At 41.3% G+C, this 16,360-nt stretch overlaps 1 protein-coding gene across 3 annotated transcripts in view; it reads left to right on the top strand.

Moving 5' to 3' along the window:
* The window catches only part of Nt5c3a (5'-nucleotidase, cytosolic IIIA), a 44,349-nt gene that overhangs the window by 8,041 nt on the left and 19,948 nt on the right, over positions 1 to 16,360 (top strand). The window contains exon 1 of one of the 3 annotated variants that reach the window (XM_031382021.1): positions 14,383 to 14,674. The exons of the other annotated variants lie outside the window; for them this stretch is intronic. The gene's annotated coding sequence lies outside the window, so the exon portion shown is untranslated. Of the gene's footprint in view, positions 1 to 14,382; positions 14,675 to 16,360 lie in introns of those variants that run through there. 3 annotated transcript variants of the gene reach the window in all.

Raw genomic sequence — 16,360 nt, 5'->3', positions numbered from 1 at the left:
TGAAGGCTGTGTGACGTATAGCACTTTCTGACAGATATCTACTTATTTGTTTATTCTCATTGGAGAAGATAGTGTCTCGCTGCAGAACTCAGGCTGGTCTTGAACTCAGAGTATTCGAGCCTCAGCCTCCATAGTGGAGAAATATGGGCATGTGCTGATCAGTCAGCTCTGGAAATCCTTCGTCAGTAAATCTCAAAACAAGTGTGAAATCATTTAGAAGCTTGTTTTAAAATATGCATGCCAAATCTCAAAGTCCATTGAGTGCCTAATGAGAAGTTGACTTCTTGCCATGCCTTATGAATGTGAAGAATTGATAAGCCCACTCTAGCCACTACAATAATTCAAAAGAACAAGGGGTGGCGTTTGGTAATAGGGTGTGCAATGAGGATGGCCCCCATAGGCTCATATGTTTGAATGCTTGGGCCCTAGTTGGTGGAACTATTTGGGAAGGATTAAGAGGTGTGGCCTTGTTAGAGGAATCCTTTCAGTAGGGATGAGCCCCACATCATTCCTTGTTAGCTCTTTCTTTCACTTGTAAATCAGAAGAAAGCCCTTAGCTACTGCTCCAGCAAGCCCATGCCTGTCGCCTGCCTGCCTGCTTTCTGCTGTCTTGTGTTTCTCAAAGTGATGGTCATGGACTCTAACCTTTGGGAACCATGAACCTAAATTAAATTCTTTCCTTTGGTTGGTTGCCTTGGTCATGTTTTGTCACAGCCACAGAAAAGTAACTAAGACAGCTTACCTCTCAAGTACCAGGGTTTTAAACTGTGTGTGGTTTTAGTGTGATTTCAGATTAGGTAGAGGGACTTACTGAGATCCATATGAAACTAGGCTCTTACACAAAGGAAAATAGCTTCAGGATGAGTCAGCAGGAAACAGGAGTTGGATTTATTAAGGAAAAGATAGTACATGCTTTAGATTTAAGTAGGAGTGGAGGGAGGAGATTGAGAGAGGTTTATGTGTTTTAACAATAGCTGTTTACAACTTAGAACCGAGGACAAAGGTGAAACAAAGTTTGAACTAAAGTAAGAACTATGAACTTGTTTCCTCTTTTATTTTTCTTTAAAGAATTTACTTTGGCAAATTAAAGTGGTTTATGAATTACACTGCTCAAGTTTGAGGAAGAGGGAAGTATTGGTAAAATTAAAACCAAAGGTCACAGACTATAAGAAGAGCAAACAGATCTAATTTGTGACAAACCATGTCTTCAAGGAAATTAGAGATGGCACTGGTGGCAGTATTTGAGGAGTAACAACCATAACTAGTCACATTTGAAGAAAATGTATTTCAAGATAAGAGATGTAAGCATATTAAACTTTTGATATTGACCTTATCTTGATAACCAGCTTTCTTTTGTGGAATTGTCTGAGCATACTAGGCAAGTACTCTACAACTGAGCCACACCCCCAGCCTCTGATATTATCTTGAATCCCCAAATTAGCAAATATTTCAGAAATTGTTAGAGCAGGCTATGACTTTGTTCTTCTAAATCACATTTGTCATGTTTCCTTTGCATTATCTTCATGCCACAGTCAGCCACATTTGCAACCCTAATGACAGAGTGTGATCTCTTTTCTGGTAAGTTTAGAATTACTTTATAAAATAATTGTTTTTTTTTTCTTGTTTCTTTTGTTGTGTAGTCATCTGTGTGACACATGAGACCAGTTTAGAACCAGTTACTTTCTCTGTTTGTATTAGCAGCACAGCCATTGATTGGGGGTTGAAAGACAGGCTTGTTTTTCCTTAGCAGAGCAATGTTTACCATCTGACTAAGGCTCACAAAAGCTGCTTACATAAATTATGGCAACCAGAGAACATGGAGTATTATTTTTAAATAGAGTTCTCCCACTTGCAAGCGATTTTACGAATATAATGTATGTAGCCCTGTCTCATATACACAATCTGAACCAGAAAATCTACAAATAAGAAAGAACCAGAAATCTGAAGTTTCTCTTTGGTTGTTTTTCGTTTGGTTGTTGTTTTTTGAAAGAAGTCTTATAACTGTAGTCTAAGCTGGGCTCAACTGATCCTCCGGCCTTAGTCTCTAGGGTTCCAGACAGATGTGCATCCTCAGGTCTAGCTAGCCCACTACTTAAACAATTGTGCGTGTGTCCGTGTCCGTGTCCGTGTCCGTGTCCGTGTCCGTGTGTGTGTGTGTGTGTGTGTGTGTGTGTGTGTGTTTACACATTTGCAATCACACATAAGTGCAGGTGCCTTCAAAGGCCAGAAGAGGGCATCAGATCCGCTGGAGCTGGAGTTACACAGGCAGTTGTAAGCTGCCTAACATAGGTGCAGGCAGGGAACTGAACTCAGGTCCTCTGGAAGAGAACCTAACTGCCGAACCATCTCTTCAACGGCCAGTTTTTCAGCATTTTGCCTTTTGATGCACCTGTGAATGGATTGTTTCCCTGATTTCTTTCTTAGCATGTTTATTGTGTATAGAAGGGCAGCTGATTTTTGTGTGTTAATTTCGTATACCCCTGTTTTACCAAAGTGTTTATCTGTGCTAAGAGTTTCCTGATCGGGCCTTTATAGTCTTTATACCTAGAGTCATATCACCTGCAGATCAGGAAACTTTGACTTCTTCCTTTCCTGTTTGTGTCTCTTTTATTTCCAAGCTAAGACTTAAAGCACTATATTTAATAAAAGTAGAGAAAGTAGACACCCTTGTCTTAGTCCTAATCGTAGTGGCAATGCTTCGAGTTTTCTCTTCCTTTGGTATAAGGTTGGCTGTAGATGTCTTGTATTTAGCCTTTATTACACCGAGATGTTTATTCTGTTTCTAGTCTCTTCAGCAGGATGGGGTGACAATCATTCTTTTGAATTCCTTCTTTAAGATTATGTCAAATTTACTCTTGTTGGAGGATGTTACTTTGTGATTGGTAACTTTTAAGAATTATGCCAATTTGATTTTTTAATGTTTCTTATGTTTTTGAATTGGGACTTTGTACCTCTGGAGTTCAGGCATTAGTTGTATTTCTCTTCTCTCTCTCCCTCCTTTCCTCCCTCCTTCCCCCCTCTCTCTCTTTCTCTCTCTTATCACCTGCATTTTTCATTGAAAGTAGTTGTACCATTCAAAGGGGACCAGGTTATAAGTGGGTTGTAGTTTTGGTAACTCTTCATACTCATATCCCTAGTGCTGGGCTAGGCTGCATTTCCAGCAGAATAGACAAGAGTTGTTCTCTTTGGTCCATATCCTCACTAGCATTTGTTGCTTTTGTAATGTCCGCCATTCTGACTGGGGAGTTGGGGGAGTATCTTAATTAGGGTTTTACTGCTGTGAACAGACACCATGACCAAGGCAAATCTTATAAAGGACGATATTTAATTGGGGCTGGCTTACAGGTTCAGAGGTTCAGTCCATCATCAAGGTGGGAGCAGGGCAGCATCCAGGCAGGCATGATGCTGGCAGAGCTGAGAGCTCTACATCTTCATCTGAAGGCTGCTAATGGAAGACTGACTTCCAGGCAGCTAGGGTGAGGGTCTTAAGCCAACCCCTACAGTGACTCACCTACTCCAACAAGGCCACACCTTCTAATAGTGCCACTCCCTGAGCCAAGCATATATGAACCATCATACTGAGGTAAAATGGAATCTCAATATAGTTTTATTTTGCATTCTGTGGTGGCAAGTGTGATGTTTAATTTGCTGAAGAGTCTTTGTGTGCTTTTTTAAAAAATAGGTAATTAATAAAATCCAGAATGAATTTAGTATCATTAAACTGATATTATTCTCTGAGCACATACCAAATTGGCGCTACCAAAATCTGGAAATAGGGAGCAGAATTTAAGTTGGGTGTCTGGGACTGTAGCTCTGTTGGTGAGCATTTGCCTGGCATGCAGGAAGCCCTGGGTTCAGTCCTGTTACCACATGAGCCAGGCGTTATGGCACACAGTTGTAATCCTGTCAGCAGTTAGCAGCACAGTAGGGTCAACAGTGTAAGCCCATCACTATCTATATGAAACACTGTCTCATAAAACAGGAGAGGGAGCAGAGAGAGAGAGAGAGGGAGGGGGGAGCTTCAGCTTGTAGAGCTGTATAAAATCTTCACAAAGGTTTGGCTTTAATTTTCATAGTAGTTGAAATGTTTCCTATATAATTTTGTGCAAAATCTTTTTCTTCTTTACCTTTTCTTACTTTTAAAGTAGTTTAAGCATAAAAATCATTTAGAGATAATTAGAATACATAAAAGAACTTTTATCTTAAATTTTCGTTGTGCCGGGAATTGAATTCTGGTCCTGGCATGTGCTAAGCAAGTGATCTACCATAGAACATTTGCCCCCCATAATTATCTGATTTTAATCCTTATTAATTATTTATTCATTATTTTGTTTTGAAAGAAGGTCTTGCTATACAGTCACATAACCTCAACTTCATGATTCTCCTGCCTTAGTCTCCTGAGGGCTAATTTTGTTGCCAGCTGTGCAACTTGGAAGGGATTCCCCTAAAAACCTGAAAGGCCCCTACTGTTGCCACAGGTGGCTCGGCAATGATTGCACATTGTGGTCTGGGAATGGGGAACTGTTCTTTATTTTTCAGACAGGTACTTGCAATGTATCCCATACTATTCAAAAAAATCATTGTATAGACAGGGCTGGCCTCAAACTTGCAAACTGGAAATCATTTGGAGCCTTTAGAGCTGGTTAATCTGCAACTAAATTTGAATTGGGGTGTAAGTATTTGTACTGTTATTTGCGGGATTATTTAAAAAATGAATTTACCCCAAAAATTCCTTTTCCCGCCAGGCCACGTTCTTGAGCCGGTATTGGCTGGCATCACCACGTCCCAGCGGGCTCTTATTATTCTCTCCCAGTTATTAAAAATATCTCGCTCACATACAACTCTTTACACACCACCACAATCATTCATCTAAATAGCACCCAGGACCCGGTAGGTAATGCGTGACTCTTAATGCTTTAATATCCAATCAGATTTATATAATAATAAAATCAAAATTTACAAGATGCCAATACAGTAATTTCAGAACCAAATAATAAAGGCAATATTCTAACCCAATTAATCTATTTTGTAAAAACCTTTGCTTGGTTATATAACCTGGTGGGGTCTGACTTGTCCTCATCATCTGCCTCCATGATGACGACCCCCCACTTCTGCTCCTGACTTTTTCCTCCTCCAACTTTCGCTCCACCTCTCTATTCCTGTCCAATCACAGGCCTGTCATTGCCCCAATGTGATTGGACAGAGAAAATGCTGCAGAACTGTTATAGTTATTTTTCCTGTCCAAAGAATTCTGTCCTGGAAGAGGAGGATTACTAGACACAGTGTACAAGCTTGCGGGTGGACAAGAGACCTAATCTTTATCAAGATTAGGTTGGTGGCTCATGCCTGTAATCCTAGTGCTTAGGAGGCTGAAGCAGGATAATTGTACAAATTCTAGGCTACTCTGGGATATATAATGACTTCCAGGCTAGCATCAGCTACCACATGAGATACTTACTGTCTCAATGCAAAAAGGAGAGAGAGGGAAGAACAAGAACCAAAGCAGTAAAACCAAAACAGAAGGAAGGGTCTCAGATGCCCCCACGGCAGGGAGCTGGGCTGTGTGTGGTTCACGACAGGGACCCTTACCTGTGCATGTTGACAGGGAGCTGGGCTGTAGTTCATTAGCCACTTAACAGTTTGTGGTGCTTCTGAGAAAGGTGACTACTGTCCTTTCACAGCTGGCCTGGTCCATTATGTTGAAGTTCATGGATGTGAGACAGCAGGATATTTAAACAAGAACCAAGAGAGTGAGGGGGCCCTTTCATTTTTCTGTGTCCCCTAGCTCCTAACTACACATCGAGTCTTGAGCTGACAGCATCAGTATTTTCACCATGTATTCATACCATAGTGTGAATATCTTACCTGAGAGATTGTTTTGCTTCCATCAAAGTATTGGCCATGGCCTGGCATGTGGCACTTGGGAGGCCAAGGCAAATGGAGCTTTGTGAGTTCCAGGCCAGCCAGGGTTACTTAGTAACACTCTGCCTCTAAAATAAATACATTATTTAATATAAGCAAAATAAAGTCATTAAATACAACAAACAAACTAAACACCCCATAATGGCTATTCCTAGTCATTCCTATCTTGACTGTATCTGGAATGAACTACAATCTAAAATTGGAGGGCTTACCTGTGATCCAGATCTTGAGGCTGGAAGACACAAGTTTCTGACCTAGATCTTGACATGGAGATCTTGAGGCATAGTGGCCATGAAACATTTAGGCCCAGGTAAGTTAGTACACACCTTTAATCTGGGCCATACCTTCTAATGGAAGCCTACATAAGGACATTGGAAGAAGGAAGATTCACTCTTTAACTGCTTGCACTTACTTGTCAGCACATTTGTTAGAGAAGACCAGCTGAAACAACTAGCCTTGTGGGACTGAGCAACTAGTAGATTCTTGGACTTCCCATCCTCAGCTGACCATTGTTGGGTTACTTGGACTACAGACTGTAAGTCATCCCAATAAATTCACTCAATATAGAGAGAGACAGTCCATAAGTTCTATGATTCTAGAGAACACTGACTTAATACACACCCCCATCAGTCAGGAACATCTACATGATGCAGCCTTCTGTCAGCAGGTGGCAGACTTCTCCTGCAGTAGACACTGCTTTCCAGTGTTGCTGGAGATGGAACCCAGAAGCTGAAGCATGCTTTCCAGGCAAGAGCTGCAAAGTACCTAGTGATAAGTACTTAAAATTTTTTTCTTGGTGTACATCATTTTCTGAATGCTATTTTCATTCTCTCTCCCTCTCCCTCTCCCTCTCCCTCTCCCTCTCCTTTTCCTTTCCCCTCCCCCTCCCCCTCCATCTCTCTCTCCCTCTCTCCTCTTTAAAACAGGACTTTACTATGTAGCTTTAGCCTTGTACTCTCAGAGATCTGCCTGCTCTTGCCTCCTGAGTTCTGGGGCTGAAGGTATGAGCTGCCATGCCTGGCCTGGCAGATTATGTACTCTCATGTAAACCCTCAGACTTACTTTAACCATTAAGCTATACATTTTAAACAAGTGCGACAGCACCCAGCTGTGGCAGACCTAGTTGTCGTCTTGTCATTTTGTTTTATATGCTGTATTCCTTCTTTCCCTCCCATTTTTTTTTTAATCTAAGAGAACACAAAAGATACAGAGCCATCTTGCATTGATGAGAGCTTGCTTAATCTGTTGGTAAGTTCCTTCTTGTAAGTGGGTGGAAATAGATACCATGGCCTGAAATGGCCTCTGTACTCATGGTGGTTTCCTCTACCTTGTCACATCACATAGTCTCATTTATATTGCTCCACATGCCCTTCTACTTGGGAATTTAGGCTGGAGACAGCATTAAGAATACCATAATCATCTGGGCAGTGGTGGCACACTCCTTTAATCCCAGCGCTTGGGAGGCAGAGGCAGAGGCAGGCAGATTTCTGAGTTTGAGGCCAGCCTGGTCTACAGAGTGAATTCCAGGACAGCCAGGGCTACACAGAAAAACCCTGTCTCCAAAAACCAAAAGAAAAAAAAAATAATCTAAGCAGTTGTGGCTTGCCCTCCTGTAGTTCAAACTATTTGGAGTCTAAGACACAGGATTACTTGAGCCTGTTGAGAAAACAATAAATGTCATATGTTTTTAAAACATCATATTTTTAAAGGTTTATGGGTATGAGTGTTACTTATACATATGAGTATTTTGCCTGCATGTGTGTGCCTGATGCCTAGAGAGGTCAGAGGAAGGTATCAGATCCCCTGGAACTGGAGTTACAGATGGTTGTGAGCTGACACGTGGGTGCTGGGTACAGAACCCATGTCCTCTGCAACAGTAGCCAGTGTTCTTAACCTCTGAGCCATTGCTTCAGCCCTCAAATCACCATATTTTTATATGCAGCTTCCTTGGGAACAGGTACCACACTAAGGTCAAAGTCTATCTTGTCAGACTGTTAGAATTCTTTTTTTTTTTTTTTAAGATTTATTTATTATTGTAAATAATTACACTGTAGCTGTCTTCAGACACACCAGAAGAAGGTGTCAGATATCATTATGGGTGGTTGTGAGCCACCATGTGGTTGCTGGGATTTGAACTCAGGACCTTTGGAAGAGCAGTCAGTGCTCTTACCCGCTGAGCCATCTCACCAGCCCCAGACTGTTAGAATTCTAAAAGAACAAATGATTCACTTGATACATTCTTATAGAAGCAGATGGGAACCACTTGAGCACTCCTAAGCCTTGTAGCATGCTGAAAAGTAAAACTGAAACTCCCTGACAGTAGTTCTCATAAGAAAAAGAAAAGAAAAAAAGAAAAAAAAAAAAAGATTAGAATCAGGTATGGTATAAGACATACCATAATCCCAGCACTTGGGAAGCTAAGGAAAGAGAATAGTAAATTCAGGGCAGGCCTGGGGCTATACAGTGAAACCCTGTCAGAAAGAATGGGAGTGCAGGGGGTTGGGGGTGAGGGGGACACACTACAGTGGGACTGGAGCTGGGAAGCCCTAGAAGTTGAAACCGAATTTCTTTGGTTTGGGGGATGGAATTGGGACCAAGTACAAACTGCATTATTTGCCTAACTGGTAAAATGTTTGACCTGTAGTTAGTAGCACAACTGTCTGTTAACTTAACCTGATTCTAGCAGTCTGGAACTTTGATAGTTACTGCATCCGGGTAATGTTAGTGACACTCACTACAGAACAAGTGAAAGAAAGTAAGTCACCTGCAAAATCTTTCATCTCTGATCACTTATTGATACTGATTAGCTTGTAATGGCTATTATAGCATACAGTCTAGTTTCTTACTAGTGCATTTTAGACCTTAGAGTCTATAAGTGGAATTAATCATGTTTCTTTTTTATTTTGATCTTGTGACAGTCACTGTGTAGCCCAAGCTAGCCTGTAAATTCAAAGGTCCTTCTGTCTCAGCCTCCTGTTATGGGCTTGAATTGTCTTTGTGCTAGGAATCATCCCAAGGCCTCCTGCATACAAACTAATGCACATGTTTTTCCACTGAGTAGTACTGTAGCCAATTCATCATACTTGTTATGTATTGTTGCACTTGGGAGGCCTGAAAATCTTGCTGTGTGGCAAACTGTCTCTCTTTATGTTCTCTCTTTAAATGTATCAGATAGGATGAACCAATAAGAAAACCTTATTTTACCACTTTTATTTAATGTGCCCAATACAAAATAGCAATCTTTAGTGACAGTGTTTCTTTTGAGCAGAGAACAAACTGTATGTTCTGTGAAGTCCAAGATACAAAAGCATCTTCACCTCGTTCTGTTTCAGGCATAGAGATTCCACTACAATAGGATGGGAGTTACAGTCTGCGTGATGTAAATCTTGATATACCAGGACATGGAACAATTAGCATGAAGCATGGAAGGCTTTTTAACTAAGAGAAAAGATGTAGACTGCTAAAGAATGTGTTTGAGTTTCTCAAAGGAAGTTTGAAATCTCAAGCCACTTAGTTGAGGTTTGGGGAAAGGTTTTAATATCTGCTGGGATGGAGCCCATAGGCCCTCCCCATAATCCCCCAACCAGTTTACCAAGTAGGCTGGGCTAGCTGGTCACCAAGCTCCAGGGATTACAAGCATGTGTCACCATACCCAGTTTTTAAAATGGGAGTGTTAAGGACTGAACTCAGACCCTTGTATTTTCAGGGCTGACCAAGTCCTGAGAAACATTTTATTGGCAATCTATGAAAAGTTCTGACTAGTTACTCGAACATACTAGTGGGTATCACTTTCTCCATTGATAAAGATAACCATGCTCACTAGTAAAATAGACAGCTAGGTACAGTGTCAGAGAGGAAGAATATCCTGTCCTGTGTACTACTGTCCTTTGGCATTACAGTTCCTCATCTAGTGCCTGCTGTTCGGAGGGATGTGGGTAGTTTCAGCCAGGCCAGTCACAGTGCAGAGATAAAGTCCACTCCACTGCTGAGGACCCGCCTCTGTGACTTCCAGCTTCTTTCTAGCCCTTCTCAGAAAACAATGAAAAATCTATTTGAAACAAAACTGGTTTTGTGTTGCTTGTTTTGTGGTTGGTTCTGAGGTTCAAACTCAGGGCTTCGTGAATTCAAGGCCACTGACTTATATCCCTAGCCCCCAAAAGTGTTTGTTAACTAATTTTTTTTTTGTACATACAATATATTTTGGTCACTTTCTCCACCAACTCCTCCCAGATCCTCTCTACTTCCCTATATACTAAACTGTGTTCTTATTCACTCTCAGTCAGGCTTTCCCTATCTTCCCCCTTCCCATTTCTCTCTCCATCTCCAAAGAAAAAGGGAAAAACTCAAAGGAATATTAAAACAAACAAGCAGAAGACCAGTAAGACTAAAAACAAGAAAAAAGTCCAGAAAAATCTCATTGATTGTGTGTGTGAGTGTGTGTGTGTGTGTGTGTGTGTGTGTGTGTGTGTGTTGGTCAGCTGTTCCTAAGCACATACCCTGCCCTGAAGTGTCATGATAAACCCAGTGACACACTATTGGAGAAAATTGATTTTTTTTCTCCTTGTCGATTGCAAATAACTTCTTGGTTAAGTGTGAGACCTTTTCTGGCTTGAACCTGTGCAAGTCTTGTGTGTGCTGCTAGCCTATATGTGCTTATATGTGCATCAGTCCTGTTGGAGGTGTCTAGAAGTGGAACCATTAATTCAGTACTTTCTATGGCATACTGCTTTGTGTTTATGATTCTTGTGCATGCTATGTGTATTTGAGTGGCTACAGCACCGGCCTGGTGTGGAGATCAGAGAGCAACTGTGAGGTTTGGGGTTTGATTTGTTTTATTTTGAATCTCAGGGACAGAACTTAGGTTGTCAGACTTTTTATCTGCTGAGCCCTCTTACGAGCCAAGCATTCTTAGAAGTATATTTTTCAAGCACTCTCATGTAAGCATGTATATGTAATTGCCTACAGTGGCACAGGTATGTATGTGTACATGATTGCCTACAGTAGGCAGGTACATGATTGTGTACATGATTACCCACAGTGGCTCAGGTGTGTGCACATGATTACCCACAGTGGCTCAGGTGTGTGCACACGATTACCCACAGTGGCACAGGTGTGTGCACATGATTACCCACAGTGGCTCAGGTGTGTGCACATGATTACCCACAGTGGCACAGGTGTGTGCACATGATTGCCTACAGTAGTAGATAGGTGTGTGTACATGATTGATTACCTACAATAGACAGTTGTGTGTACATAATTGCCTACAGTGTGCAGGTGTGTGGACATGATTGCCTACAGTAGACAGGTGTATGTACGATTGCCTACAGTGGACAAGTGTGTGTACATGATTGCCTGCAGTGGCACGAGTGTGTGGACATGATTGCCTACAGTGGCACAGGTCTGTGTACATGACTGACTACCTACAGTGGCATAAAATGATTTTAAAAACAACCTTGCTTTTGTCCATAAACCACATAACAGTAATAAGTGGCTTAGCTTCTCCAGATCCCATCTTGCTTTCCTGTAAAGAGGGGAGTTGTATTGAGTTCTCTCAAGCTAACCTCATTGCATTAGGGTGCCTGTCAAGGGCATTTGTGTGCTTCAGGACTGTCAGTGCAAAAGCCCTCAGCGAATATTGCTCAGTCTTTGATAAGTCTAAGTCCCTCAAGGAGGGAATTTTACTTTTATGTTTTAGACAAGACTTTGCTATGTGGCCTTTGTGGTCTGAAGCCTGCCACTCCTCTGCCTCCACTTTGAAGAACTGGGTGTGCTATGAAGCACCTGACTCCCAGTTCAGGTCCTTGTGTGTTACTGGGCAGGATACTCTTCAGTTTTTCTGATGATGGACAGAATTAATGCCACTTGCTGCTGATTGCCACACTTAAACACAATGTTTATTTTCCCACTCAGGCTATGAATGCAGGCTATTAGTGCTGCCCTGGATCCTATCATGTGTCCTATTTTAGGTTCCCTATGTTTTTATACTGAATCTATTGCTGCTACTTAGCAGCTAGCTGTATGCCTTAACTCCCTTAGGAAATGTAAGAACCATGGCATATGATATACGGGGTGCTAGGGATATAGGCTGAGGAAAGCCCACATACTTAGAATTTAGTAAAATGTATTCATTTGTTCATGTAATTTAGTTACTTCTTTTTTTACTTCTTGGAATTAAAGCAGGGCATCATGAATTCTATACAGTCCCTCTGTGTACTGACCCACACCCACAGCAAAAGCTAGTGAAGTTTAGCCACGTACAATATTTTTTTTTATTATTATTATTTCTAAGACCGGCTCTTACTGTTGCCTGGCCTGGGAGAGTGGCCCTCCTGCTCCTTCCTCCCAAGTCCTGGGATTATAGGCTTCACCTACCCCATACAGCACTGTTCATTTCTAAGAGCTTCATGCATCTGTATCTTATGTGTATCACAGTGTGTTCGCCTCTCTGATGCTGTTTTGTTGTGTTTGTGGTAGTTGGAGTAGAGCCCAGAGCTCTGTACATGCTAAATAGACTGCCACTCAGCTCACCTCACCCCCACCTGTCCTCTGTTTTGAAGTTTTATGTTTTGTTACTGTTCCTTGTTCTGTTTGTTTGCTTTTGAGACAGTATCTCATTTAGCCTAGACTAGCCTCCAACTCTTTCTAATCCCCTTGCCTCTACATTCCAGGTAGTGGATTACAGGCATTCATTACAATGCCATCTCTCTCCTATGTTAAAAATCAGCTAGGTGTTGTCATAATGGATGGCCACAGTTTCTTAGTATTACAAGCAAATCTACAGTCTATATTTTTGCAACTATATCTTTGTATACAATCATATTCCCTTAGGGTAAGTTACTAGATACTAAGTGGTCTTTCAAAGGAGTGTTTATATCTACAGCTTTTGGTAATATTCTTCTAAGAAGGTGTGGAAGTATAACTCCAAGACCCCTTTGTTAAAAGAGGTAATTTAGGGCAGATTAGTTATTTTTTTGTTTGCTGTCCATGAATTCCCATCAGTAATTAGATATAATAGGTTTTCCTCTTAAGGATATGTTTTGTTAATGAGCCTTATTAAATCTTATTATAATACAGTAGTGCCTGGGGCTGGAGAGATGGCTCAGTGGATAAAGCACTTGCCACATAAGACAAGAATTAGGATTCCTAGCACCCATGTGAATGCCAAGTAGGTGTGGTGGCCTACCTGCAACCCCAGTAACAAGGAGGCAGATAACAGGGATGGCCAGGTCAAGTGGGACAGCTTGCCTAGCTGAATAGGCAGCTGTGGGCTTAAATGAGAGACTGTCTTAATATTATGGAGGAGAGCAATTGAGGAAGACACCTGAAGATGATCTCTGGCTTGCACAAGCCCCCACCACTTGTGAATGTGCACACCCAGCCAGCATCGGGGGAGGGGTGGTGGTCGTGGTTGCACCAGCAGCAGAGGTGGCATCCTGAGTTTGAGAACAAGCATAGCAAGTTTCAGTTCAGCCAGTGCTGTGTATGAAGTGAGACCTTGTATTCTGTCACCACCCTCTCTGGCCCAAGGCAGCCCAAGAGCTCTCATGGCAATGTGGACTTGTTCTTGGCAGGTCTTGCTTGCTGCAGGAGGCTGTGGAGGCATGAAGATCAATTGAGCCCAGGAGCTTGAGTCCAGCCTGAGCAATCTTTTGATATGCTTTCTCTGGAAAAGAGGACTTGCTATTTCTCAAAGTTTAATTAGTAAAATGTAGCCTGTGGTTAGATCTCTCTGAACAGTAAAGAGAGAGGAGAGCCAATAGAAAGAATGACTGACATGTAAACAGCTTAACCATGGTCCTGATGATAAAGTTCCCCGGAGCCCGACTTCTACCTTATCTAGCAGGCCCTGGAGCAGTGTTAGCATACGGCCATCCTGCTGCTTAGTTTAAAGGCTAAACTGGTTCTGTTTTTTAATAACAACAGCAGAAACTTTTCATGTTGTGTTACCAAAGATGGCCCACATAGACTAAGTGATTCTCCTGCCTCAGATCCTTAGTGGCTGAGACTACAAATGCACATGGTTAGACCTGCATATTCCAGTTTTACACTAGTCTTCAATTTTTGGCATGGTTTTATTAAAACTTACCAAAAGCTGCCAGAAAATATAAATAAAATGTAAAAGCCTCCTTCAGTCCCACTGGAGTAAAATATGCATAATACAAGAGGTACCATTTTAGTCACCTTTAAGCTTACAGTTTGGTGACATTAAATACACGTACATTATTGTGCACCCATTACCACCACACACCACCCTTAGGACAGTTTTTATTTAAAAACTGGCACTCTGCCAAATTGAGCAACAACTGCCTCCTATCTGCCTTCCCCGGCTCCAGCAACCAAACTTCACCTTTTCACTTTGTCTTGAAGCAGAGCATCCACCAGAGGAGTGCACGCATCACGAGTGCAACGTAGTCAGCAACAGGAAAGGAGTGGTCCAAGAGCTATACTCAGAGTTCCTTCTTAGACTGCTGAGCAGTTGCTTGGCTGAGCTACCTGCTCTTAGCCCACGTTTCCCAGCTGGTTAAGTTCTGTAAACTGAATGGTATCGAGCCGAGAGAGCCAGCAAGGCTGTCACCCATAGCATAATAAAGCACTGTTCCGCATGCGTGCGTCACAGGACTGTTTGCATAAGGCTTAGTCAAGGCTTTGGGAGCCGCCCGCCTTGCACCTTGTGCTATATTAGTGCTTCTCAGACAGGAAGAATTTTCTTTTGCTGGTGCTGCCGTACGTAGCTTGTCCGGTTACCTTCAGAGTAAGTTCCAGAAGCCATGAGTTTCTTGTGTTTAACTTGCTGTGTTTAACTTCTAGCTTGGTTCTCTATCTTATTGAAACTTTAGCCATTTAAAAATATAAAGTAGGAAATCTACGTAGACAAATCTAATGTAGAGAAATGTAAAATTATTTGTAGTTTGCAAAGGTGTTGAGTTTGTAAAACTTTCAGATATCTTAGCTCAGAAACTACATTTTATGTAGTCTGATTTTAGAGGTTTCTTATGTAGACATGTGGGTGTTAGGCAAAAGCAAAGTACTCTCAGAAGAGCAACAAACTCAGTTGCTATGTGACTCAATTCTGCAGAGAGCCACATGAGTATATTATTGCTGGTAATTAAGATTAATATTCATGCCTGTGAGCCTAACCCAGGATAGTATAGACTGCATTTATACTGGCACATTTTATGAATTGATAAAGCTAGGTTTCTAACGTAACAATTTGCATATTGAAAGTTAAAATTCAGACATGTAAGGACTGGGCATATAGTTTAGTAGTAGACTACTTGTCTAATATGTATAGGGCTTAGGTTGGATACCCAGAACCTCCAAAAACACATCCTTAAAACATAGAACGTATGTATTACAGTAAAATCTAGAATACTGTGGCCATATCAGATTTTTTTTTTTTTTTTTGAGACAGGGTCTTATAATGTGTGCTGACCTCTAACCTACTAAGTGCTTCCTACAGGCTATCACTGTGCCTGGCTTCTGCATCACATTTAAATAATTGAATCTTCCAAGTTTCATGTAGCTTCTTTTAAAACTTTGACCGTAAGCAGACTGTTGTATAAGCAGCCTGCTTATCTTTCCTGGATACTGACGCTACCTGTGCTGTTGCTGTAGGAGAAAGGACAGGGCAGGAAGAACTCGGAGTCTGTTCGGGGTCTGTTCTATGTGTCTTGGTTTACTGTCTTGAAAAATGCTATTGGTATTAGAACTGAGTGGTAGGCTAGAGAATTACATTCTGAGCTTACAAACTATTTGTTTTCACAGTTATCCATAAAATCCAACTGTTGTTTTCCTGTTTAAGAAAATGGGCATAAATTGCCCATCCTGAAATAGACAGACAGCTTTTGAATTTATTTTTTCCGTGTTTCCTCCCACACCTTCAACTGTTCAGTTTCAGTTTTGTTTATTCTCTGTATCGAGAATGTTTCACTTTCCAGTTTGTGTGTACTTATTTCTGTCTGGGGAGAATTTAAATGCAACACGGAAATTATTACAGTCCTCCAGTAAATTTATAATTTTATTTCTAGTTGGTAATCACCCTAAGAAATTTAACACCTTAATACACTGAGCTTAAAGACAAATAGTATTGGCTGGTTGAGAGAGGTAAAATAAATGCCAAAGAATTTAGCAGGGACAGTTAATGCTGTTGCCAGAGTCCTTCCCATATTAGAGTGAGAGACATCTTTTCTCATGTTCACCACATAAAGTTTCATACACAGTTCACCACATAAAGTTTCACTTCCTAATCAGTGTGATTTTCATGGTTCTGCAGCTATCAAAATTAAAGCAGAGCCACAACTTAAAAGCTGTGTTAATTTATTTTTTTCTATGTTCCTATAAGTCAGAGTGAAGCCAGTCTTTAAAAGTATTCAGTCTGCACTCAGATACTTTCAAGTCTGTTTTAAAGCAAGTAATTGCTTACTTAGACATTCCCATT

Source organism: Mastomys coucha, unplaced genomic scaffold (assembly GCF_008632895.1).
Source record: "Mastomys coucha isolate ucsf_1 unplaced genomic scaffold, UCSF_Mcou_1 pScaffold20, whole genome shotgun sequence".
Lineage (NCBI taxonomy): Eukaryota > Metazoa > Chordata > Mammalia > Rodentia > Muridae > Mastomys > Mastomys coucha.
Note: the sequence above shows the minus strand (reverse complement) of the source record. Positions and strands in the feature narration are given on the sequence as shown.